Here is a 6,000-nt window from a genome sequence, read left to right as displayed (position 1 = left end):
GCCATCTGTTAATCAAGATTATTATTGTAATTATTAGAAGTAGTTGATATCTAGCACAGATCAAGCAAAATCTCCTGCTACAGCAACAATTCCTCAGTACAGCTCAAATCTCACACACACTTTCACAATGTCTGTCCTTTACCAGTACACCAGACACAATGGAGGACACTGTATTTCTCCTCTCTGCCCAGTCAATACACTCATTCTCTGGCCAGCAGACATTATCCAGTAACCCAGCCATCGCTGAATTGTTGCTCTGTGTGTTAACTCATTCACACTCGTAACTCATTCTCTGAGCGCAGATATCAGTCTGTGACCACGTGCTCCAAATCAGTCTGTAACAAGAGAGCAAACATTACTCACAGTCTTGTGGTCTGAATCCTCTCTGGAACGGAAATACAACCTGAAAAACACTCTCATTATGACTCTGAACAGGCAGATAATAAAGTAACGTACTGAGCAGTGAGCCAAATCCCGATTACAGTTTTCAGCCAAAACAGTTCACTAAAGCACTGATTATTTCACCACAAGCTGAAAGTGTGTATCAGTGAGCACTGTAACTCTTAAAAATAAAAAATAGAGAATGCAGAGCTGGCAACTGCGTGCTTCTGGTGACAAGCTACTGTTTTAATAAATATTTTGGGTTGATAAGTATAAAATGTGCTAGTTATTCACATGGCTTTTCTGCTTTTGAATATTCTATTCCTACATTGTTCACAGGGATGTAAATACCCTCAAATTCAAGCTGAATGTCTGCACTTTGAGCTCATATGTGTTACTTAATTTCATTTTCAATATGCTGTAGTAGACAGCTAAGATAATAATATTGTTGACATCCAAATATTTATGAACCTGACGGCATTTATTTTTGTTTATACTTTTTGACTTTCACTCAATATTTTGGCTCCATACTTCAAATGTTACTCGGTTCGGTTCTTTTAAAACTAACTATATGTGAAAACACTGTAAGACATTGAAACAGTCCCCATACTTGCACTTTAGTATATTTTCTCTGTACATTTCCGCTCATGGGGTATCGTCACCATGACAGTGCGGTTCATTTACAGACAGTAGTAAAATGGGGGAATTGTGGAAGCGCTGCTGTCAGTGGTTTTCACAGCTCATATCCTAGAACTCTGCGGTTTCTTCAGGCACACCTGCTCACCCTACAGTCTTGGAGATGTGTGTTTAAAGTATTTTAAATAAAATTATGCCATTACGTTCCTCAAGCAGCAAAAGCTCGCTAATTTTAAGGGTTTAAGTTATAAAGAGCAAAAAATTTACAGGTTTGGGGGAAATTATATAGAGATGATTGTGGCAAAAAAACACGTCCTCTAGCGTGGAGCTGGTTTGGTTTGGTTATAACTGTTTCTTAAATCAGGTGCATTACATTTTGAAACCTATTCAGACTTTAAGTTGAGCATTACAAAATACACAATTAGTATTAGTAATTGTTAATATTGAATGGTTTGGAAAGAATCCTGAAATTAGATTTTTGGTCATACTGTCCAACTCTATAGCCCTATTTAGAATCAAATGTTATGTCTTCTCAGTGATAAAACTCCTGCATTCAGATGGCAATAACATTAACGTGGGACAAGTGAGTTTCTAGTGGGTTGTATTTTCTATGAACCTGGAAGTTTGCATTACACATGATTGCAAAACAGGCACTACAATCAGCAGATGGTTGAAAGATTTTCCAAAGCATCCATCATGATTGCTGCAGTTAGGTGATATGCCCAGACAAACTGTCTACAGTAAACAGAAAGCTGTATATCTGCTTCGACTCTAAAGAGGGAAATTCCACTGACCCCCAATGGTGCTAATCTGCCACCAACAGTCATGGCTCCACGAGATTACCTCAAGGATCCTGAGCTTCTGCATAAACTGGGCCAGACTTCTGGGCAACACAGCTGATAGCAGTGGTGCAAAAATGTGCCAATCTGAAGGTCACAAAGGTCAACTGCATTCACATTGTAATTCTGAACCAATTAATGAATCTTAATTGTGAACTCAGGCCAACTGTATTGACAGTAAAAATTATGAATTGCAAAGATGAAAAAATGTTGCGTTTGAGTACAACCAGAGGTAGTGTTGGTTCTAGGCGCACTGAGTTGTGCAATGTCTGGTGACAGGACATTTTTTACATTTTGACTATATGAATAGTATATGAATGGCTAGTATATGCAATTATGCAGAAAATCTAAGTAGGCAGAGCTAAATGGTCCAAATTGCAAATAAGTTTGACACCTCCGCTGTCAGTAACCAGCCCAAACGATAGGGGAATATCCTTTCAGTTTGTCTTGAGCCAACAAAAAAAAGAAATTTTCCTTTAGAAGTCGTGAGGCAAAATGCGTTTTGTTGCACTATAGCACTCCCCCTTTGGCCAATCGGGTTTATTTTGGTTGGCTGGCTAGATGCACACAAACTACACAAGTTTGGTGTCTTTATGATTTAAAGGCCTTTTTTAATATATTTATAACACAAAAAAGCAAAAGCCACAAATGTTTTCAAAGAAATGACACATTCTGTAAAACTTAAATGTTAATATAAAATGTGAAAAATGAATGCCAGGGGCTTCTTTCTACTGGCTGGGGGCATTTTTTCCCTGACAGCAGATCACAGCTTTAGGAAAGCTAGTCATAACACATACCTGCACCTGTCTGTTACCAAGGCAGCATCTGTGCTGCTTATATGACCCAGATTGTCTTCATCATGTTCTGTTCTTCATCATTCAACTGTTTTTTTCTGATTAAATGAGATGCGAATTGTCCAAGTACAAATGATTACATTCTGACAAAAGCTTCCCTCAAATAGATTATATAGTAATAAATCACACATGCATTTCATTTACCAGATACTCTTCATCTTAGACATCACTAAAACTGCCTTTCAAGCTCACACAGTCCTGCTGTGCTTCAGTAGAAAGTAAACATACTCACCTTCAAGCACAGCTGTCTCCATCAGAGCCCTAAAATACAGACAATAAGAGATTACAAGGTGGAAGAAACCAAATAAAAAACGATTTACCTTCAACATCAGTAGTTAAATATACATAAAGCAATTTTAAACCACTGCAATCTTACTGATCTCGTAAACTGCATGCTTCATGGCTTGCATTCAAAATAGTTAAAGAAATAAAAATGAAGATATTACATATCACCACCATCACAACAAAACTTATCTGAAACAGTAACTCTATAGGAGTACATTAACTTTAATGTATGCTAATGTTAAAAGATTTTGTTCCATTAACCCAAAATACAAATGGCAGCAAGAGTTTTCAAATGGTGTAAATAAAGCAGATACTCAATACGTTCAATTATTTATTTAAATAAGGTAGAGCTTTGCTGATTTTGTATTTTGCATACATTCTAAAAACCAAAAAAGTCAAGTCAAAGTTTATTTATACAGCGCTTTTTACAACAGGAGTTGTCACAAAGCAGCTTTACAGAAAAATCCGGGTCCAAGCCCCCATGAGCAAGCCATAGGCAACAGTGGTAAGGAAAAACTCCCCAGGAGCAAGAGGAAGAAACCTTGAGAGGAACTAAAATTCAAAAGAGGAACCCATCCTCCTCTGGTCGACACCAGATAGCAAACAGCATTAGTATAACATATTACAATACAAAACGGGGAAAACAGGCGGAGCAATGGTTAATTCGATTAGTTTTAGTTTATGCAGCAGCAGCAGCATCATCGGAAGGTCAGTTCATGAGGGTGACGTTTGCACAGCGTTGTACAGTATGAAGCTCAACGGTGGTCAAACTGGTCCAGAAGGCTGGCGAGCAGTGGGCACCCCATCAAGGCAGAAGAAGCAACAGCATCAGACTGCACAGGATGGGGAGTTGTTCAACTCGGCACAGAAAAGGAAAACACACAGAGAGTTATTTCTGTAAAGAGTGACTGATCACAGAATACAGTATTAACAGAGTGCAGCACAGACTCCGGCAGGTCTAGTTATTACAGCCTAACTAAAAGGAAGAAACCAGAAAGGTAACAGAGACATGAGGGCTCCCTGAGATGTCAGTGCCCCTCCACTCCACCGTCAGCAAACCTGAGTGAACGCGTGAGAGCAGCGGGACGACAGCACCAACACTCCAAGTTAACCATAATACTCTATGTCCATGAACCCCCAGATCTGCACTTTTTATCTAACAGGGAAAACTAGTTACCAAAGGCTTGACTAAACAAGTTTGTTTTTAGCCTAGACTTAAAGACTGAGGCTGTATCTGAGTCCCGAGCACTGCCTGGAAGATTATTCCAAAGTTGGGGGGCTTTGTATGAGATGGCTCTCCCCCCTGATGTAACTTTATTAATTCTAGGTACTAATAGTAAGCCAGCAACTTGTGATCTAGGTAGGCGTGATGGTTCATAGTATGAGAGAAGTTCACTCAGGTACTGAGGGGAGAGTCCATTTAGAGCTTTATATTTCAGTAAAATAATTTTGTAATCGAAAAGGGTCAAAAAGGGTTCTTTAGAGCAATGTCGCATTTGACTAAAGAACCTTTTAAAGGATGATGGTTTCAGTGGAACATTTTTGTAAATGAGATGTGTGAGCATGAAGAACAGCCACATAAAAAAAAGGAAAAACAAAAAAAAAGACAAATGAAAAAAAAAGTACGCCAACATCAAACAGAGAAAAAACACTTTAGAAATAATTCTAATTGCAATGAAAATGAGAGATAGCTGTTAAAAAAGCCATTTGTTTCCTTTGCTCTCCTGCACTGACCAGCACAGAAGTGTTCAAACAGTTTGAGTGACAGCAGATCAACAGTGACATTACCTGTGTTATACTATTTCACTGCTTCTGTGATAGACACTGATACCAAAGCAGAAAGGAAAGTCCCTGCAGCACGCAGACAACAGACAAAGAGCAAAAATCACCAACAATAATAGAGTTCAGTCAAGGATGCTGGTTTGTTGGATTTTGATGATGCATACTGTAGCTACATAGTATACGAATTTTGGTACATTTACTTTATGTGAACTTTATTTATTGTCAGTTTTTCAGCTTTGGTTTTCCACCCAGTGTGTCCTGAATTTCAGTTTCTGCCAAGAATTGTCAGTAACACTACATGAATAACATAACATTGACTGTACTGTAAACATGTCATGGTACATGTGATACTGATTTTCTCGTTCCACCTTAATGGGTGCAGCAGTTACATTCTGGCGCCCACACCAACATTTGAGGTATAATGGGAAAATTCGAACAAGAAGTTTGCTAATAATGAGTTTAGCTTTGTTAGCAAGTTTACAGTTTACTGTTCCCAGTTTAACGTTTACAGTTTACCGCAATCTAAGCGAAACTGAGAGGAAGATGCTAAGCTAATTAGCTAGCTTGCTAATGTCAGCTAGTTGATAGACAGAGTATGGTTAAAGCGAAATGAGGGTAAAAGTGAGGGTAAACGGAGCGTAGGAGAAGCAGGTGTCTGTAGTGTAAGTTAGTGTTTAAAGATAATAAATCAGGTGGGTGTAGATGTGTTTTTGATCGCCCACCTCTCATAACATACTTAGCTTTATTCTTTATTACACACACAGACGCAGTTTAAAAACCTGAATGTTTAATTTCCAGTGTTGCACCCGTATCAGTTCTTCCTCAAATTCACATCCCCCACAAGTTCTCTGTTTCTACGATGACATTTTAGGGCCACTGTTAATAAAAAAACTGTAGACTTCAAAAATATAGTCGTAATATTTCGAGAAAAAAGTCTACTACTATTTTTATTTTTATTAGCAGTGGACCTAAAACGCCGTCGTACTGATATATATACGTATATGATGTATAAATCATAGTTGCGGGCGCGTGCATTCATGCAGCACTATAACAATGAAAAGCGAAAAGGGTCAAAAAGTCTTACGCCTCAAACGAATCATCCAAACAGCATCAAAGCGCAGATTTACACCCTTCTTGAATCTTCTCACTTTCCGTAGTTGCAGTGTTGTTAGGTACTGATTTCTGCTCAGTGAATGCGTGCTCCTGAGGGGAACGTGAATTTG

At 38.5% G+C, this 6,000-nt stretch overlaps 1 long non-coding RNA gene across 1 annotated transcript in view; it reads right to left on the bottom strand.

The window, feature by feature from the left end:
- Positions 1-325: 325 nt before the first annotated feature.
- The window catches only part of LOC118802610, a 55,567-nt gene continuing 49,892 nt past the window's right edge, over positions 326-6,000 (bottom strand). Inside the window, exons 2-3 of the long non-coding RNA XR_005006801.1 lie at positions 2,943-2,971; positions 326-335 (exon numbers count right to left, since the gene is read on the bottom strand). This is a non-coding gene — a long non-coding RNA (uncharacterized LOC118802610). The remainder of the gene's footprint in view (positions 336-2,942; positions 2,972-6,000) is intronic.

Source organism: Colossoma macropomum, unplaced genomic scaffold, assembly GCF_904425465.1.
Source record: "Colossoma macropomum unplaced genomic scaffold, Colossoma_macropomum, whole genome shotgun sequence".
NCBI classification, from domain to species: Eukaryota; Metazoa; Chordata; class Actinopteri; order Characiformes; family Serrasalmidae; genus Colossoma; species Colossoma macropomum.
This window is presented reverse-complemented; position numbering and strand designations above follow the sequence as displayed.